Source organism: Mesoplodon mirus (assembly GCF_964341445.2).
Source record: "Mesoplodon mirus genome assembly, chromosome: 10".
Lineage (NCBI taxonomy): Eukaryota > Metazoa > Chordata > Mammalia > Artiodactyla > Ziphiidae > Mesoplodon > Mesoplodon mirus.
In genome coordinates this window covers 60753267-60774589 of record NC_138986.1, presented here as the reverse complement: position 1 = coordinate 60774589, position 21323 = coordinate 60753267, and the positions used below count along the sequence as shown (strand labels likewise).

General features: G+C 43.8%; 1 protein-coding gene across 3 annotated transcripts in view; it reads left to right on the top strand.

Annotated features, from left to right (window-relative positions):
* The first annotated feature begins 11058 nt into the window (after nucleotides 1–11058).
* The window catches only part of KLHL32 (kelch like family member 32), a 235665-nt gene continuing 225400 nt past the window's right edge, over nucleotides 11059–21323 (top strand). For 2 of the 3 annotated variants that reach the window (XM_082633331.1, XM_082633334.1), the window contains exon 1: nucleotides 11059–11363. The gene's annotated coding sequence lies outside the window, so the exon portion shown is untranslated. Of the gene's footprint in view, nucleotides 11397–21323 lie in introns of all 3 variants that reach the window. The other variant, XM_082633332.1, reaches the window with a different exon arrangement.

The following is a 21323-nucleotide window of genomic DNA, read 5'->3' as shown; positions in this document are numbered from 1 at the left end:
ACAATGACCCCATCTCCAAGCAAGGTCATATTCTGAGATGAGTTAGGGGGACACAGTTCAACCCACTACACAGTCTTACAGTTAAGAAGTTTTTCTTTATGTCTAACTCGGCGATTGATTTGTTCAAATCAGGTCCCATTTCTTTCCCTCCTAATTAGAGAAAGTAGGCCTGATTCTGCTCCTTACCTATGGCAGAGAAGGTGAACCCGTCTTTCCATCCCATTTTGCTCCCACAAAGGAGCAAGAAGAATGGTGAATGTAGCCTGACCAACATTCATTAGGCCGCGTTCTTTTGGATGAGGTTATTATGTCTTAAAGCAGGATCCAGGCCTGCACCTTCTCTTTCCCTTGCACTTCGAGCTGTCATCCTGAAAACAGACCAGCCATGGGTCTGCTCTTCCTCCTGGTGAGGGCAGTTTGGGCCAGCTGCACTGCTAGCAGTTAGAGCTCCTAGGCCCAAGGGCGGCCGGCTCATGCCCTCCCTGATGCATGCCTTCACATCACCGTGTTAGCGGAGGGAGTCAGAAGCTCCTGGCAGGCACCACAGCTTCGGGGCCTGAGCCGCATGCCTCCCAGTCACACTGCACTGGGGATGGCGGAGTGGGTGGTGTTTATCAGGGCCTCTCCTGCCGGTACTGACCCTTGGCCCAGGTGAGTGTGCTTCAGCCTGGGCTTTCTCTCAGATGATGGTGACATCTTACACTTAGGGCTTGGGAGTCAAATGGGCAGATTCAGGGGAGAAGGCATAGATGCCCCCCTTTAGCGTTAAATATGAGCCCTATGCTCAGCCTCGTGTTTTGCCCCCACATTGAAGTTTCTTGGGCACTTGATCAAATGTTAGGAAAGCTGGTCTGTTGTTTCCCTGTGGCTCTTGTTTTTCTTGTATGCACCTCTGATACAAGCAATTCAGTGATATGTTAAGTCTGTCGGCATCTTCCCCTTTTCATCCCCCATAATTCACTGCTGGAAAGAAGGAGAATCATTCTCCACCAAGAAGAGCACTACTCTCCAGTATTCAGCCAAAGGTTCCTGCCACTTCCTCATTGGAGTCATTGCCTCCTGTTCTCTGCAGCGAGACTTTCAAATCCCTGACCTCCATTCCTAGCTTTTGATAACTGCCTCTGCTCTTTCATTTGTGATTGCAAGGGGCACTTTCCATGATTCACTGATTTTAGATTCCCACTTAACTCTCACCTCTGAACACTCTGTCTCTGATGCTCTGTGCAGCTTGGGAAAGCCTTTAACTTTGAGAAACCCAGCTGTCAGGCCAGCCCCCCCCCCTTTAAGCCAGGGCAGAGGGATGTGGAGCCTCTGCTGTAGACTTCCATACTGAGTCTTTTGACACCAGGAAAAAATAGGTGATAGAGAAGCTACGTCTACACCATACAGAATGACAGTGTCCAGTTTCCAGCACTCGTGGTTCAGCTGGCAAGAGGGGCAGGTGGACCCACCAACACTGCACTCACAAACCACCATCGATCAAAGCCTTTTCCACACCACTGTTACTCCCATATTCTGAGAGATGATATCAACTTTTTCTAACACTTTCCCACAGTGTTATACCTATACAATATTATTTAGCACCAAACCCATTGATCCACCTGCTTCCTGGACACTTCCTCCTGGGTGTCCTATAGGCCGTTCAGATTTAGTGTTCTGAACCTGAACTTGTTATCTTCCGCCATAAACCTGCTCTTCCATCTGTGTTGTCCATCACAGTGATGGACATCACCACCTCTCCAGCGGTCCAAGGCAGACATGGGGCGTATCCTCAACTCTCACCCCTTCTGCACCCCCTTCATCATGCACATTCATCCCCTCTCATCTCTCTCCTGGTTTACATGCTCCTTACTGGCTTTCCTCCCTCTGCTTCCGTACTTACACTGCAGTGATCCTTTTAAAATAAGCCAAATTGCTCATGACCTGGATTAACGATCAAACAAATAAACACTGCTTACCAGGTCCTTTATGATCCAGTCTGTGCTTTTCTCTGCAGCTTTCATAGTTCATCACCCTCCGCTTGAATCTTTAATCAAACAGCTTGTTTTCTTTTCTTGGAACCCATCATGACTTTCCATATGCTGTTCCCTTTACTGGAACAGTCTTCTCTCCAACATCCTTTAAAATGGCTAATTCCTACTCTCCCAGTTCTACTCTCACTATGAGACCTTGGGCAACTTTATTTAAGTTAGCTGTGCTTCAGTTTCCTCATTTGTAAAATGGGGATAATAATTATACCTACTTCATGGGTGTCAGAAGACCTAAGTGAAGTAAATGAGTTTAAGACATTAGGATGTAGACTGAAGCATGGAAGGTACTCAGTAAATGTTAGTTACTACTGCTACTTCTACTACTTCTTCTACTACTACTACTTGTTGGATTCAGTTTATATGTCACTCCACCCAGGACTTCTTGCCTGACCTGGACAAGCTCAGTAAGATGACCCTCATAAATACTTCCAGGAACCAGTCACCCTGCATTGTAATTGCCTGTTTATTTGTCTGTTTTCTCCTCTCCGCACTGCCTACACACACACACACACACACACACACACACACACACACACACACAGACAGACACACAGACACACACACACAATTCCCTCCAAAGTAGCCTGTGAACCTTGGCAGGAACCATAACTGTCATTTTTACTGTGGTGTTCTGTATTCCTAGTACAAGCCCCAAATTTTTGGTTGACTAAAAGAATATGGATGAAACATGATTCCAATGTGATATTGCTATCCGTTCTGCTAATTCTCCACTTCCTGGACCAGATTTGAAGTGCTTGAGCCCTCATCAAGGGTGGATTTGTGGGTATCTATAACCTTGCTAAGATCAGGAAATATTATTAACAAAGTATGGCCTTCCTGGTGTGCCCACCCAGCTTAGGTATATCATGACTCCAGTTAGCCTTGGCAACACCCTAGCAACTAATAAACTGAATCCTGTATGTCCTACTGGAGAGCAGAAGCTAATTAGACAAAATTGTAATTTATTTGATTTTGGCATTTGTCTGGGAGACCCAGACTAATTGCAGTAGCTAGCCACTACCTTTGAAATAATGTGGGTCCCAGCCTGCCTGTTGATGGTGCTCACTTTTAAATTCATACAAACTCAGTGGCATGGCAAATGTGTAATACCTACATCTCCCAGGGGAAAGGTGCTAATTTGTAGTGTTTGTTCATTGCCATGGTGTAAATAGTCCTACCTTAGTTGATGTCAACCTGATGTTGCAAAATTCTTGAAAATGTAACAAAAACTTTCTGCAAGCCTTACAAGCTGGCTCCAGTACACCAGTCTGGCTGGGCGGGTAGAGGGACTATGTGAACTCTATTTCCATGAATAAATATTCATCATGACTGGGAAAAAAATCTGAGAGAAAGTGGTGATTTCTGAGACTGGCCTGGCTCAGATGATCTCTAGGCTTTCTCTTGGCATTTGTGCACCTCAGCAAGTAGGGCTGTCATCCTGCAAGCCAGGCCTGATGCTTTCCCTCCCAGGGTGAAGGTGTGGCAGAGAGAATAACGAGCCCCCCCCCCCACACACAGTGTCCATGTCCTAATCTGTGCAATCTATGCATATGTAACCTTAATGGCAAAGGGGAGTTAAGAGTGCAGGTGGAATTAAAAGCGGGTAATCAATTGACTTTAGAATAGGGAGATTATCCTGGATTATCTAGGGAGACCAATGTAGTCTCAAGGGTTCGTAAAAGTAGAAGAGAAAGGCAGAAGAAAGAGAAACAGAGAGATGGCAGCATGAGCAGGAATTGGCCCAGTGTTCCTAGCTTTGAAGATAGAGGAAGGGCCCACATGTGAAGCACTGTGGACAGCCCCTAGAAGCTGGCAGAGAGGCCAGGAGACAGATTTGCTCCTACTTCCTCCAGGAAGTAACTCAGCCCCACTGACCTCTTGATATCAGCCCAGTGAGACCCATATTGGACTTCCAACCTACAGAACTGTAGTATAATAAGTTTCAAGCAACACAACAGTATATTTGTGGTAATTTGTCATGGCAGCAATAGGAAACTAATGCAAAGGGGTATTGCTATTAAACACTATCAAGGACCCTCTGCACTTGCTAAGGACTTGCTTAACTTTGACTCCGTATCCTGTGGGCTCCAAATCCTTGTCTCTGCAACCTTAACTATGATTCTGCCTTTGGCCCTTTCATCCTTTTTGGCCTCTCACTGCCGTGGCCTCTCCTGCTGCGGAGCACGGGCTCCGGATGCGCAGGCTCAGCAGCCATGGCCCACGGGCACAGCCGCTCCGCGGCATATGGGATCTTCCCGGACCGGGGCACGAACCCGTGTCCCCTGCATCGGCAGGCGGACTCCCAACCACTGCGCCACCAGGGAAGCCCTGGCCCTTTCATCTTAGTGGTACTCCATCTTGCTGGCATTTGAAACCTGACTTGATAGACTGATTGTCTAACTCTGTGCACCACTGCCCATTTAGCAGGCACCAGTCTGCTCATGAGGCAGAAGGGGATTTAACTAGTAATAGCCCCAACATTGTTCCTTCCTTTTCCATTTCCTCAGTCCCCTCAGCCACATTCCCAGCACCTAAATCCTGGACAATTACAGTAAGTCTTCCTCCAACCCATTAGGAAGGTCAGTCCTCCTGAAGAGAAAGAATTAGTATCACCTGTGCCTCTTGGCTAAAGTACCAACACCTTGGGTTGGCATTCACAGCCTCCCATAATTTTGCCCCAATCTACTTTGCTGAAGGTATTTCTCAATATTCCTCTGCTGAAGTGTATAGTTCAATCACAGTGATCCCTAAAGCTGTTTTGCATTTCGCTGCTTCTTAACTCACATCCATGCATTCATCTATCCGTTTATCATCTAACAAATATTTACTGATTACTTTTCTAACACCTGTCCTGGGCATGGGAATAAATAAGACCAAAAACAAAAGGGTAAAACTTACAGCCTAATGGAGGATATTGAAATATGCACACAAAAGTTCAGTAACATATGACAGTGAATGATAGGGGTACATGCCAGGTGGCCTGGGAGCTCAGTGGGGGGAGTGGCCTAGCCTTTCTTCTTCGTGATTCCTTCCCCCCGTTCAGAAGCAGCTGCGCCTTAATGGAAAGGACACTGAGTGTGAGCTGGACACCTGGATTTCAGCCCCATTTCTGCAATTAATTCAATTAATTTCTTGATGAATTAGATGAATTGCTGAGTATTTATTCATGAAGAAAAAAATGGGATAGAGAATACTCATAGAATTGTGAGTAGTAAGAGTGAGAATTAAGAATGCTCTGTAATCTGAAAAATGTAAAATATATATGATTCCAGTTTACTTATGAAAGGGATCAGAACATGCCACCCCAAAATATGCCACTTTGGCCTAAGGATTATTTCTTGCTGAAGGCAATTAAGAAGCAGCAAACACAGAAAGAGCTCTTTTCCCTCTAGCTGCTCAAATTTCCCTTTGTGAAGGTGTTTCCCCTCCCCTCTCCCGTACCAGGAGAATAAGGCTTATCACTGGAGCCAGAAAATCAGCACAGAGATGGGTCTGCACTTACTAAAGTGACCCTTCTATTCCATTGGTTTCCCCCAATATTTACCTTTCCACAATTTACCACCCCTAAAACCCAAACCCCCTTTCCTTTGTCTTGTCTACAATTTACTGCCCTTTGTTAAAATGTTTTATAAGCCCCCAGGTATAACCAATTCTTAGTGTCTTCACTTCTTTTCTATGAAGACCTCCACATGCATAAAGTTAAAATATTAGCATCAAATAAAGTTTGGATGCTTTCTCTCCTATTAATCTGTCTTTTGAAAGTTTAATTCATGGGCCTCAGGCATATAACAAGTGAGTAGAGGAAAAGTTTTTTTTTCCCTCCCCTACTCTTATTTAAATAAAACCCATTATCAATGGCCTAGGTCAAATACCATTTTTTTTTCCTTCCTTTAAATTTCTTCCCTTAAATTCCTTTAAGTTGCTATTTTTTAGTGCTTATCATAAAGGAACTGCTTTTTCCATAAAACATAAACACACAACTCAAAGGATAGTTAAGAAATGAACAACCTTGAACACTTTTTAGAGTAAAAAAACATAACCAGAACTTCAGGAGCCCTGTGTGTACTTCATATAAGCACTTTTCATGAGCTGCCCTATACTGTTGTAATTAACTGTAAGGATTTTGAAGACAGGTATATTAGCCAAGATTCTTATGTTGGAAATGATAAAGACCCAAATTAACCTAGCTTAAACAGCAGACGAACATTGATTGCACATAAAATCAAACGGTAGGAAGTATAAGAATGGAGCTGGATTTGGGATGACCTAGGATGAAAGCGCTCACTTTCTCTTCTCTCCTTGCTTTCCTTCCTCTCTGCAGGAGAGCTTCACTGTCTCAAGATGGTTCCCCCCAGAGCCTCTTGCCTTATAACCTTCAGACCAGAAAAGAGATTCTCTTTCCTTAGCTTGAATTAAAAAGAAAAACCTGCTGGGGAAGGCCTATTGTCTGGCTCACCTGAGTTACAGTCCCACCCCCTGAGGTCAAGGGAGTGGGATCTGTTACCAGCAGAAGCTTGGGGCCAGAGAGAAGTGTGGTAACAGAAAACAATAGCCATGACAGAGGGACTGTATCTTGTTCAGTGCCCCAAATGATCATTACATTCTCTAAAGAGGAAGCAATTCTACCTTTGACGTTGCAAGAGTCCTATCATCCTAAGGGAAGGCAAAGAGGAGGAGCATGTTTTGTTTAAAGATACCAGAGGCGGCTTCCCTGGTGGCGCAGTGGTTGAGAGTCCGCCTGCCGATGCGGGGGACATGGGTTCGTGCCCCGGTCCGGGAGGATCCCATGTGCCGCGGAGCGGCTGAGCCCGTGAGCCATGGCCGCTGAGCCTGTGCTCTGCAACGGGAGAGGCCGCAACAGTGAGAGGCCCGTGTACCGCAAGAAAAAAAAAAAGATACCAGAGGACTGGTGATTTTTGAGGATGGAACAGCTTTGTTCCTCAGATTGTCCCTTAGGCCAGCTCTCTTGAGACTCAGGTCTCAGTCCAGAGAAGGGCCTTTCTGCCCCAGCGCTAATGGCATTTGGGTCCAGATATTGCTTGTTGGGTGTGTGGGGGAGCCGTCCTGTGCATTGCAGAACGTTTAGCAGCATCCCTAGATCTACCCTCTAGATGCCAGTAGCACCCTCCTTTTCCAGTCATGAAAAACAATAACGCCTCCAGACATTATGCCCCTGGGAGGCAGGATTGCCTTTGTTCTGGAAGAAAGGAGGTATTAAGAAAAAAAAAAGTAAGTAAAAGGACAAGAGATGATGTCCAAGGCATGAGTGGAGGCAGCACTTACTGCGTCTGCAGCAAAAAGCCTGCCTCTTCTGCTACCAAAATGTGTCGGGACAGTCGTCAGAGATCCTGGGGAAAATATTTCTGAGACAACTTGAAGTGGAGCTGCTGTTCTGTTAAACAACAGGCTGAAGCTGGAAAAATATTTTTAGTTTTGACAGTTACACGACCTATTTTACCTTTAGGCTGATGTGACCTGGGAAACATTAGCAAAGTTTGAATAAAAAGATGATTTTAATGAATGAAGTTAGTTTTTTTTTCTTAATGGCATGCTTGAATTCATACATTACTGCTGTGGGATTAGAATTTTAGAAGCATCAGGAACATTCTACATTATACTACTGTAAGATAGTGATGAACTTTCTGTGAAATTGATCCCACACAGATAGTTCTAAGATTAGAAACCAAAATTCTGATGTATCATCAAGTGTTCAATTTAAATTCCATGATAGGTGGCCTAAACATAAGAGAGAGAATTTTCTAAATAGGGTCCCTGAGATGTCATCCTTACACTTAATAGGTTACTCATTACTTTTAAAAGAATTTATATCATTGGAAAGAACTTCCATTAATTTGTTTCAAAATAATTCCGAGGGACTTCCCTGGTGGCCCAATGGGTAAGACTCTGTGCTCCTAATTCCGGGGGTCTGGGTTCGGTCCGTGGTTGGGGAACTAGATCCTGCATGCATGCTGCAACTAAAAGATCCCACGTGCTTCAATGAAGATCCTGCGTGCCGCAGCTGAGACCCAGCGCAGCCCAAATAAATAATTTTTTTTTTTTTTTTTTTTTTTTTGCGGTGCGCGGGCCTCTCACCACTGTGGCCTTTCCCGTTGCGGAGCACAGGCTCCGGACGTGCAGGCTCAGCGGGCATGGCTCACGGGCCCAGCCGCTCAGCGGCATGTGGGATCTTCCCAGACCAGGGCACGAACCCATGTCCCCTGCATCGGCAGGCAGACTCTCAACCACTGCGCCACCAGGGAAGCCCAGCATTACTCGTTTTGAGTGACACTAGCTCCTGATGAGCAGAATGAATTAGCTACAAAATGTACCCAACAGGTAATTGAATAAATTGAGGTGTTAGCTAGAGGTATTTTGTATTTTCCACTTGAAAACTGGAGAATATCAGCCAAAAAAAATCAATTTTGGTTTTGGCATAATTAATAATGATCCGTTTTCTCTGGAAGTTCAGTAATTAGAAATTCGGCTCAGCGATTCCTTAATGTCACTACTGGTTTGTGACAGAAAACCATGACACTGGCATTAAGAAGGATGCTTAACTCCTCATTTGATATGGGACAAGGCAGCTATGACAGGTGTTTGTTCTGGAATTGAAGCTTATCTCTCATATCACTAGACTGAAACAGGGAAAATGTCTATTTATTGACAACTGAAGCCCTACACTGATCAAACTGTGCAACACATTCTAAGAGCTCAAAAAAATTGTTTTTGTTGAACAAATAACTAGTATTCCAAAGCATAGCTTTTGTGAAGCATTGTTTTAAACTATTTTCTTAACAAAGAGACCATATACAATGGTGCCCAAGAGAGAGAGTGCCTAAAAGCTATTTGCTCCTCTGCTAACAGTATATTGGAAAACACGCTTGGGTTGGATTTTTATGGCTATGTAACAAATACGGAGTCTTTTATTTCAGAGAAATAAAAGGCTTTTTTTTTTTTTTTTGTGGTATGCGGGCCTCTCACTGTTGTGGCCTCTCCCGTTGCAGAGCACAGGCTCCAGATGCGCAGGCTCAGCGGCCATGGCTCATGGGCCCAGCCGCTCCGCGGCATGTGGGATCTTCCCAGACCGGGGCGCGAACCCACGTCCCCTGCATCGGCAGGCGGACTCTCAACCACTGCGCCACCAGGGAAGCCCAAGGCTTTCTTAATTAAAATAAAACTATGCTTTAAATCAATCTTAGGTAGTCATACAGGGAAAAAATTGCCTCTCTGAACTAGACATTTTACTAGACATTTAATGTATATTTCCTTATGTAACCCTCAGTATCTATGTGTCAGCAATATTTATTGAGCCCCTAATATGTGACAGGCATTGTGCTAACTTGTAGGAATACAATGATGAACAAGACAGACCCAGCTTGGGCAGTAAGAAACCCTTCCATAGTCACACAGTTGGTGAGTTGGTGGCATATTTTTTTCTGTGTAAATACTGTTATATTCTTTTCTTTTCTATTTGTTTTTGATAAATAGCTTCTGTTTATTCTAAACAAACAGATAATCTAATCCTTATAGATGGGGTTTAAAATTTTAAGTACATTCACTTTAGTGACAAATACTTTATGAATCTTAAGGGAATGTTTTATTTATTGACACCAAGTCATTGTCAGTATTTTGGGTTCAAACATGCTTCGACATTTGATCTTCTGGTATAAAACAAAACCTAATAAAAAACATAAAACTGCTTATGAAAAATTCTAGAAAATGACACTGCACTTCATGTTTGTAGTCAGGTGTTTGTCATTCTTTTTCCTGTGCCTATCTTGGTGTCCAGGACTTCTAGACAAGTAGGACCGAGGATCTAAAGTCCAAATACCAAGACCATGGGAATGAAGCACTGAAAGCCAGATGGGCCCCAAGGGAGTGGGTGCGGGGGGGACAGGGCCAGAAAACTTGCGGGTCTGAAAGTGGAAAAAGTGCTGAACCATTGATTTGAGACTAATGAGAATGTTAGGGACACCTGAAACAGATCAGGGCAACTGTTCCTAGCCCAACTGTGGAAGAACACACCTGCAAGAGAAGGGACTTAACATTCTGTGAAATTTCATCTTCCTAGTACTTTAAACCCCGAACTCCTACAAAACACAGCTTACTCCAATTTAGAGTTTCATTTCATGTTTACCAGGTTGCATAACTCCACATCGGACCAAGGTTTTCAATTCAAAAGTGAAATATGTAATATTTTTACCTATCAAAATTATTCACTTTACTTAGGTTTGCGTTTCTAAGGATGTTTTACACAGGAATGACAGGAATGACCCGCAAGTGATACGAGTGGGCCAGGCCCCGAAATTTAATGGTGGTATTCTGGGGTTGTTGTCTGTTTGCAGTTTTGATGCTGAGTTAGCTGCAACCAAATACTCTTCCTCATTCCTCAGATTCGTCCATCCCTGGAGATCCCTTGTCATTTCTTAAGGTTACCAGAAAGCCGTTTTCGACAGTACCATAAAGTATGCTATCCTAAGGAGGGCCACGACATCGGTCCTGTAAAGGGGCCACTAGGAATAGGAGCAATTTAAACTTTACAAGTTAGTTGGGTCGGGGGAGGGAAGCAGAGGGCCAGAGCCCGCGGCCACACCAAGTTGGGGTCACGGCGTCTGTTCCCGCAGGTCGCTCTCCAGCCCTGGGAGACAGTCTGGGAACAGGCGGGCTGGGTCCCAGGATCTCGGTCGTCGCAGGAGGAGCCGCAGCTGATGCTGCAGGCGGTGCAAGCGATCCAGCAGCGGCTAGCAGTGCAAGTGCCGGGCAATAGAGGACCGTCGCGGAAGAGGCCGACTTCCGGGGAGAGCGGGCGCGCGCGCTGGCGCGCCGTCGGGAGCGGGACGGGGTTGACCGGCGTGCGCGCCTCCCCGGCGGTGGGGGCGGAGGGGGACGCGCGCGCTCGCCGGCGGAGGGGGCGGGGTGTGCGTGCGCGCTGGCTCGCCGGAGGCGGGAGGGGGCGGAGCCCTTCGCTGTCTGAGCCCGCGCTGTTCCGCCGAGGTTCGTGTCCAGGCTGACGCTGTTGCCTAGAGCAGAGCGAGCTGGACGCGCCACCCGCGGGGCTTGGCAGCTGCTTTCATTTACTAGGAGACACTGTTTCCCCGCGGGAGAGTCCGGGAGCGCGCAGACACACACACGCTCACTAACACACACGCTCGCACACACGTTCACGGACACACACATACACACGCGCACACGCGCTAGCGCGCTAATTCTTCACAGCTGCGTCCCCAAACCGGCGGAGAGAAGCTACTGCGGTTTCTCTTAACCTCCGCATCGTCGGGCGAAGCAGGGCCATTGTGCATCAGGGAAAGCCCGGTGCCTGCGCTGCCGCCTCGGGTACGTAACCCCGGAGACCGCTCACCCCCTCGGGTAAGCTAGTCTCTCTCTCCTCGTAACCTGTTCGGGATTGGTGCCTGCAGACCGGAGGGAGAGGGTGGGAGACTGCTGGTGAGCCAGTGGGGGCGAGACCGGAGTTGAAATTTCAGGGGCATGCAGCCTCTAGCAGCGTCGTCTAGCGGGAGCAATTACTATTCCCGGTTACTTATTTTACCCAGCCCTGGAGTTGCTCCCCCTTTTCTCCCCTTCCTCGTAGCCCAAGATGTACTTTGCTCCTTGGTTGCCAAGGAGACTTGCTTAAACATCAGCCTTGGGGCGTCTGTTGAAAGAACTGGTTTCTTAAATGATGCTGTTATTTATTTTGATTTTTAAAAGTGAAATGTACACTGAGGACCTTGTGGTAATTTGGCATTCGTTAATCTGTATTCAGGCGACGGTTTCATTCAACTTCAAGAAAAGCGGTAATTGCACTGTATGGAGTGCTTTAAAAAGGATTCGTCAGATGGATTTTTCAGCCGGTTGAGTCTTGAATCATAAATTACTCCCATTTTGGTGATCTTATAAAGAACGCTGATTCCAATTAAAATCCCTTCTTCCCCTCTCTTTCCACAGTATATTTTGCAGTTCACTCAGGCGTGATTGTCTTAACATTAAAAGCAGAAGATGAATTAATTATGGTTCCCCACACAAGGATGATCTTCTGTTGTAAAATGACCAGAACAGGAACACATATGTGAATTCCTAATGTAAGGAGATAGCTTTCATAGCATACATCTTTGCTAACATTTCTGTATCCACTGCATCACTCTTTGAGTGCAGTTTTTTGCACCCCTGCCCATTTCTGAGAAGATTCTGTTTTCTTTCAAGTCTCTTATTGATTTTTGATGTATATCTATCTATATGTAGGTAGATATAGATATAAAATGTGTGCCATAGCTTAATACACCAGATTCTAAGCGTTTAGAGCTTATATTAAAATGCAGAGAGGAAGGAAGCCCAGCTTTCTAGATCCTGCTGGTTTTTTTCTGATAGATTGGATCCTTTACTGGAGCACTGGTGAGGCCCAAGAGGAGGTCTGCCTCACAGGAACCCCTAAGAACTGGGCTGTCAGTTTCACCTTTAGGCCTCAGGCACCTGATGGGTGAACTTATCACACAGCACTTGGAGAGATCTGCAGTCCAGTAATTACACTCTGCACTACATACCTTCATTACAAACAGAAGTGGCCTAGTAAAGACCCACTGGCATTCAACAGTTCATTTTGTTTTCCTTTGATATTTGTTCCTTTTTTCTACCTTTTATTAAATGAGGCCAGGAAATATATCAAATTCTTTTTATTTAGATTTTAAACTATGTCATACAGAGTGTAATTATAGGAGGAAGAAGGGAAGCGATCATAACTGAGGTAGGTGGAGGGGATTTGTGCTACTGACGGTGGGCAGGTGCTGTGAAATGAATAAGGATGACAAACATTTTATATTCCAGTTTACAAAGTACTTTCTGTACACTTCTTTTTTAATCCCCGTAACAACCTTGTGAGGTCAAGGAAGTATCTTCAGTTTAAAGCTGAGGGACTCAGCTTTAAACTCAGCTTTAAACAGTTTAAAGCAGTTTAAACTCAGCTTTAAGCAGTTTAAAGCAGTTTAAACTCAGCTTTAAACAGTTTAAAGCTGAGGGACTCAGAGCTTGCTCAAGGTCACAGAGCTAGTGAATGGGAAAGCCCTTTTTGGATCCAGGCTCTTTGCCTTTTAAAAAATCCTGTGTCTGCTTGTCCAGTGTGTGCAGGGGTCTGACAGGCAGGGTAAGGGACTGGAGCAGGCCCAGGGGGAAACACGTGGGAGAGAGGTGGTGTGGATTATGGCTGGAACATGCAAACCACTGTAAAGGTGGCAGCTCCTACTTGCCTGTTGCTGGTTGTTGCCACCCTGGCTTTAAAAGGTTCTCTTTTTTTCAAGAAAAAAAGAAACTTCCAGATTTTTAAATTTGAAGTCGTTAATTAAAAAAACTGTAAGGACCACGTTAAAAATATATCTGGTCCACAAGTGGCCTGGGGCCTACCTGTTTGCAGTCCATAACTACTGAGGTCTCATTCAATTCTAAACTGTTTTTCTCTAACAGAATACTGATGTAAACAAATACATCCATCATTATGAGAGTGATTGGGAGTTTTCTGATTTTGATATTAAAATCTCTAACAGACATGCTCAACATCCAATAAACAGGTCCAAGTTTGTTCCTGAGGGTTCCTAGGTCTCTTTCTCATATATCAGAGAAAATGTAAAGAGCATGAAGTGCTCCAAAAGAGGAATTTTTGAATCTGGTGAAACAAAAGCATTTATAGTTTAAAACTTTTCATGCTTGTAACAATTTATTCTGCACGTAGGACTAAGAAGTATAGGAAAAGTCAGTCGGGTACCTGTCATTGCAGGAAGAGGTAGAATAGAAAGTTGGTCAGAAAAAAGGAGCATCCTGGACCTTTCAATGAAAAGTTCCTATTAAGGCTTTAGGTAATGAGTTAAAACCTACCACAGAATATTGCAAGGTTCCAAAGGAACAAAAATGTAACTGGAAACTCAAAGGGACATTCGATTCCAGGACCCTGGCAGAGAAAATAGTCTACTCCTTAAGTAATCTTGTAACGAAGCAAATATTTTTGAGAGGCTGCCACTTTCTCGTATGTCTACTAAACTACAAAGATGTCAGTAGACTTCACTGAAGCAGACCTGGTGGTCAGAAAGGAGTGTTATTTTATTTACATCATTTCTTTTGTGGATCCAAATAGGTCTCACTAAAAAAGAAAAAACCAACACTTGGACAGTCGCTTCTAATAGTTCTGTTATTCTAAAATCATCCCCTGGAAGGAGGCTTTAGTGATAAATAAGTAAATTTCAGTTTTCAATTCCTGGAAATGTGTCACACATCTAATAAAAGAGCCATGAAGGTGTTAGTCAATACTGATATAACAAAGTCCTGCCTGGGTGCTGTGGAGATAACATCTCTGCCCTTAAGGATTCAAAGCAAACAAACATATTGCTCCTGGCAGCTTCTACTTTTCCAGCCCCTTCTACATGCAAGCTGCTTTCCATATTGTCTTCACAACATCCCTATAAAGTGCACATGTTATTTCCATTTGACAGATGAAGGATCCAAGATTACATGATGTTAAACTGGACCAGTGAAAGAAAACTTTAAACCTCAGCAGCTCTCCTCACTTCATACCCACTCTTCTCTGCCAGTTACCTAATGGAGGTTATAGACATGTATATAATTGTGATTTTGAGGCAGTTGTGTGTGAAATGCTACGACAGAGATACAAAATCCCACAGAAACACAGATACAAGAAAAAATTAAAAAATATTCTGACTGTGGAGGTCAGGTAAATCCTGTGTAGGAGGAGGATTAGTGCTGGACCTCGATGGCTGGGTGTGCTTATAGTAAATGAAGATCCCTTTAGCTGTCGAAAGATGGAAGGTTCTGCCAGACAGTCAGTTGGAATTGTGAGCTGAGAGGATAATGTACATGATCTCTGACATTGATGAGTTCATCATTGTAGCTGAAGGGATGACACAGGCTATGGGAAGAAATATGGTCTCCAATTGGAGTGCAGCAAGAAGAAGGAACTGGGGATGTAGGGAGGGGGTGGAGGAAGACAAGTTGGTGAAGGAGACCAAGAGGGAAGTTGTAGACATAGAGGAGAATCCAGAGAGTGTAGTGCTGATTCTTCTAAAAGACTGAACATAAGGCAAAGGATGAACCAAGTATTAAGTTCTCTATACAGAGTCTGGTACACAATAAATACCCATTAACTATTATGGCGTGTCTGTATTCTTAATATCTAACAACTGGCACGTAATTTCCTCTCATGTTATCACTTTTCTGTGGAAAGAAAGCATATATAGATATTTTACATGAATGCAATTAGAGTAGACAAATAACTGGATTTTTAGAAGTGGGAAGGGATTGTGAAAATTAGATGAGAAAAGAACATATCAGTGTAAACATTTTCTTTTCGTAGGGTCACAGGCTTGGAGGTTAGGGAGGCTCTTGCAGATAGAGATTTTAATGTTAGATACACCTTTGATGAAGTCTCATATCTGTGGGATAAGTGAGGAGAAATGTATGCTGTGTGTTAGCTGTTTGGAAATCTATACTCACACCCAGAGAGAAGCCTTTAGTAACAGATAAATGTCCTCTGCTCTTTTTTTTTTTTTTTTTTCCGGTACGCGGGCCTCTCACTGCTGTGGCCTCTCCCGTTGCGGAGCACAGGCTCCAGACGCGCAGGCTCAGCGGCCACGGCTCACGGGCCCAGCCTCTCCGCAGCATGTGGGATCTTCCCGGACCGGGGCACGAACCCGTGTCCCCTGCCATCGGCAGGCGGACTCTCAACCACTGCGCCACCAGGGAAGCCCCTGTCCTCTGCTCTTGATCCTGATTGGGTCAACTTTTTGTTTCCTGAGTGGAAATATGAAATAAAAAATGTGACAAGTAAGTGGAAGTTAGACTTGGATTCAAGTACTAGATTTGGAATGACTGGGTGGGAGAACTGCCTGTTAGAATCATGGGCACAAGGTAACAGGATGAAATAAAATAGAAAACATGACAGCCAGCTAGAGTCTAGCCCTGAGGACATTTGGCATGACAGGAGTTCGCTTTGAACTTGGAGGGATTTTAATTCCAGTCAAGTACAGTATAAGCCAATGTGATGATTTGCTCTTCACAGATATATTTGGCAAGTAATGGAAAATATTATGAACACGTGATGTTAGGAGCCCTTCTTTCTTATTAAACAGAGCTTTTGATGACAGTGGAGATAGACCTGGTTTTGTCTCTGTGTCAGGCAGTGCCTCACTCCCCCCTTCCTTCCTTCTGTATCTGGTTCCCATTATCTCAGAATTTCTTCCGGTTTGGAGAGTAGAACTTTAGGATTTATCCTAGAACATCTTGCTTTCCCATGTATTGGGAATAAATAGATGAAATTCGTTTTGTTCTTCTTTTCCCTGGTTCTGTGATTCTGATAGGGTCCTTCATGCTCGTACCCTTCTTGCTGAGATCTTTACCTAAGAGGTGGAAGAAGCACTCAACTTTCTTCATATTTCTTTTGCTCTTGCCATGTTTCATATGCACATTGTGATGCATTAATGCATTTAACTTGATTTAGACATACGGCGCTATAAATTTCGATGAGATTTTAAGAAGAACTATGTATAAAAAAATAACAGTTGCAAACCTGACTTGGAGTCAGATTAATTCCACATATGGTGAAAGCACTGAAAGCTGTAAATTTGTCTAAAAGAGTTTTACAAGGTTGGAATTAACTGACTGATAAGATGATTTTTAAATGAAGAAGGAAAATCTTTGGCAGTTTTCGTAGACTCTTGACTTGTTCCTACATGTTTGTTTGAGGTATAATATAGTCTGCTTTCCATGCCAGATGAGCTAGTTCCAGTTACTTAGAAGCAGGACTTTTCTATAATCCCCCTGCTCCCTAGCACAGCCTGTTTGGCATACAGGATATTGTTCGAATAAGTAGTCCCATCCAAGCTGATCGCTTCAGTGGGAACGCAGTCAATGCTAATGGGACAGATGCCAAGAACAGTGGAGGAGGCATTTTGCAATTTTTTATGACACAAGTTCTGGTGCCTCATTTTAAATCATTGCTTAGAAGGCTTATTATTTATAAGTTTTAGTTCTTCCAGTTCTTGCACGTTGTATTTGTGTGCAAGGTAGCGTGGCACAGCCTTGGAGCCTGGATTTGAATGCTAAACCTGACACTTCTTGGCTGTGTGATCTTGGTACTGGCTCTGGGATCGAGCTAACATATCTCCCCTCAGTCTCATTTTCCTCATCTGTAAAATGGGAATTCTATTACCTTGATGACAGGGCTACTCTCAGACTAAATAAGATACGCATAGTAAACATCTAGCACGATGCCTGGTGCATAATAAAATCTCAGTACTCACTAATTCCTTCCCTTTGCCTTCCCTTTCCCTCCTACCTTTGCCTTCCTCAACATGAGGGTAGAATTCACTTAAATTGTGTGTCCCATGTAAAATGTCTTAATCTGGTCTGCCAGCCTTAGCAAGGAGCTAGCCTCTTTGTGTAATGCAGCTTTGAGTGAGCAGTGGACTGACTGCTTAGGTGGGCTCTCCTGGGGAGAGGAATGTGTATGCTGGGGTTAATGTCTGTCAGAGGCTCTGGCAAGCCTTCCCCCTCTTTTCTGCAACTCCTGAAGCCACAGTGAAAAGGAGGGAGGGTCAGTTTTCTCCTGTCTAGGCAGCTCACTGGGGCCCTATTATAGGATCTCTTCAGGGGTCCCCATCTGTAAAAAGCACAAAGCTTCCTCTTGTGTCCCCTGTGGATTAATGAAAGCAGCATCTATTACCTGGTGGGTACAGACCTCCTAACCTTTCTCTGAGATCAAGTTCTAGTTGCCCACATCTTTCTATTCAACTAGGGGTTTCCCTTCATGCTGAATTATGTAGATTTTATGAAAAGGTCAAGAGCTCCCCAGGCTCAAAGAAAAAACTCTTCAAATTCACTTTCAAGTCAGATAGGATTAAAGTCTTCCCAAAGAGAATACTTCCTAGTTAAATCTATTGTTTTCTTTTTTCTCTGTACCACTCTCTGTCCCCTCCCCCGCCCCTGCCAAGCAAGTCCTTATCTTCACAAACGGCAGAGTGATCTTTCTGCTTTTTTGATATCATTTGGTTCTCTGATGACCTAGGGGTGCAGGTGAGGTTAGTGTGTCCTGACTTTTTTCAAGGTTACCCCCCAGCTCATGGGCTTGGGGTAACCCAGACAGCTGTGGGAACTACTAGCAGCCTACTACACTGTTGACTTTTGTAGTAGTGATAACAAAGAACATTTATCGGAAGGTAGTCTGAGAAGTAAATTTTAGGAGCCTATATACCATGCTAAGTTCTGTTTTTATCATACAGTGAATTACAAAGCACTTCATTATAGAAAAGGCTGTTTCTTGTGCTAAATGTGCTCTGGTATGTATGTATGTATTTATCTATTTCAGTGTTTCTTTAAATATGTTGCAATATAATAATTCAGATATATGTTTAGTAGTTGGTAAGTAACATTAGTTTAGATACCTAAAATACGAAAGGCTTAGGGAATTGCTCATGTTAAATTTGTGATCATTTGTCAAAGACAGAATATCCTTTACCTATGTCTTTACTCTCTGCGAATCCAGAAGAGAATATAGTAAAATTAAAAAAAAAAAAAAAGATTCAGGGCTTCCCTGGTGGCGCAGCGGTTGGGGGTCCGCCTGCCGATGCAGGGGACGCGGGTTCGTGCCCCGGTCTGGGAGGATCCCACGTGCCGCGGAGCGGCTGGGCCCGTGAGCCATGGCCGCTGAGCCTGCGTGTCCGAAGCCTGTGCTCCGCAACGGGAGAGGCCGCAACAGTGAGAGGCCTGCGTACCGCAGAAAAAAAAAAAAAAAAAAATTCAGTATATAGTAGATATTAATTATGGTGAGGTTTGAATTCCAGGATGAAAAATATGGTAGCCAAGATGACATCAGTGCCAGATCTTGTGTTTGCATCTAATTCACACAACAGCAAAGTTACAAAATCATATTACTAAGGAAAAAAAATCTTTTAATATGAGCATATTCTCAACCACTTCCCAAGTGACAGCTGTGGTTATTATTTTGGAAATTTAGATTCATAATTGAGGTAGATATCCAAATGGAAGAGATTTATTTTGATAGAGTCTCTCTTTGACTTGCTTCCTCATCTATTCTGTTTGACATTCCCTGAAAGGAGACTTTTTTTTAAAGTGCTGTTTTTGTGATAGGCAGTAGTATAGATATAATCCAATAACCCTTCAGCTGCAAAGATTCACTAGTCTTTCTCAGACTGATGTCTTTGAGCTGATATGACTGATTGGTTTTTTGAGAATTCAAAGCCTAAAGAAATATGGAATGAAGGTTTTGGTTTTTTCTTCTGTGGAAACATTAATTACCTACAATCTGATTTAATTTGGACACAGCTTATCTTCTTTAGCTTTGGGTCAAAGCTACTTATCATTTCTTGAAGGTATTTAGTATCATCTAAAGATAGGGCATCCGAATTGATCAAATGTCATTTGAGAAACTCGAGCACAGCCCTAAGGCCTTTCTACACAGTATTTAACTTGACTTTTTACTGAAACTCTAATTTGTGAATCTTAGTGTCATCCGTAGGGTTTTATGGTTAAATTTCCTTTTCTGACCTTGTTATCTTTCACAGAGTTGTCAACTTTTGATTTGTGTTTCATGTTGTTCTATCAATATTGCTCTCCAGAAGTCTGTAGTTAATTTATTGTCACTACATATTAGCAATTGCTTTAAAGTGGAATATTGATATATTTGATGTATGTAACTGCAGAAGAATTTGCAGATGTGGGTGGAGCTCATTGGTCAGCACCTTGTCTCTTTGTGGCTCAGGGTTTGATAAGTGTGGAATTGGGACAGGAAGAGTCGGTTACGTGGTTTAGCTATGTATTGCCTTTGTAAATAAGGACATACTTTACCCCTTGTCCTAATGGGGCATGAAATTCCCAGACCTCCTCAATATGTGCCTTGATTACTGTATTTTTCTTTCTGGGCACTGTATTCTTGGAGTTCTTCTACTTCCTCTATATTGGCCTCTGTTTGGAAAACCATATCCTATGATTGCTGAAGGGTTTTGTTGCTATCGTTCCTGGCTCATGTGCAAACTTGCAGTGCCTCCATCAGCAGCTATTGGTATTCCGTTACTTTTCTTTATTCATGTGTTGATTGATGAAGAGACAGAAGCAAGGATGAAAGAGGACCTCTTGCATCTCAACGTTAAGTGAGCCCATGAAGTGTGTTGGACAGTAACCAGCCATAGAGCAAGATATGTAAGAAGCTCACTAGGGACAGGACAGGAATAAAGATACAGACATAGAGAATGGACTTGAGGACACGGGGAGGGGGAAGGGTGAGCTGGGACGAAGTGAGAGAGTGGGCTTGACATATATACACTACCAAATGTAAAATAGGTGGCTAGTGGGAAGCAGCCGCATAGCACAGGGAGGTCAGCTCCGTGTTTTGTGACCACCTAGAGGGGTGGGATAGGGAGGGAGGGAGGGAGTTGCAAGAGGGAGGAGATATGGGGATATATGTATATGTATAGCTGATTCACTTTGTTATACAGCAGAAACTAACAGTCCATTGTAAAGCAATTATACTCCAATAAAGACATTAAAAAAATAAATAAAATAAGAAGCCCGGGTATCACTGACTCAAGAACTTTTTTAGTTCTCTCTCTTCTTATCTGGAACCTCATGGTTGACCTCAGGGATGGGAGTGGATTGAGTTTCAGGAGAGGCTTTTTCTATATGGTGGCACGGCGTCCATCAGTATCTCAGCCAGGAAAGAGGATCCTCCCAGGAACCAGCCACATTTCCCTCTCAGGCCAACTTGCAGGCTTCCTGAGGGCAGTGCCAGTGTTGTTGATAAGGCCTTTTCTTAAGACTGCTCCCACCTGTGGTTGCTTGGGTCCCAGAGCAGAACTGAAAATCCCTCACTGGCTGTATTTCTGTACGTGAGGTGAGCCTGGGGGCCATGCGCAATGAAGTGGATCGGGAGAACAAGGGCCCTCGGAGTCAGAGTCCTTGAGTTTCCAGCTCTGCCGCGGGAGCTCTGTGCCCGAGTCTCCTTTATAACTGGGATAATAGTAAGAATCATGAGAACAAAATTAGATATATTTTTTAAAAGCTCTGTTTATACTAGAGAGCTCCATTATTGATTTGTTTGGCTGTTCTGGAGCCTTGCTTTAGAAAATCATACATGATCACTGTTCTACAGAGGTTGCAACCAGGCTCTGTAAAGAGATGATCCTCGGAAGGACCTGGAGTTGTTTTAAAAATATAGATTCCTGGAGTCTATATTTATTGTGTTGGAATCTGTATTGGTACTGAGCCCCTGTGTATTAGAACACCCTT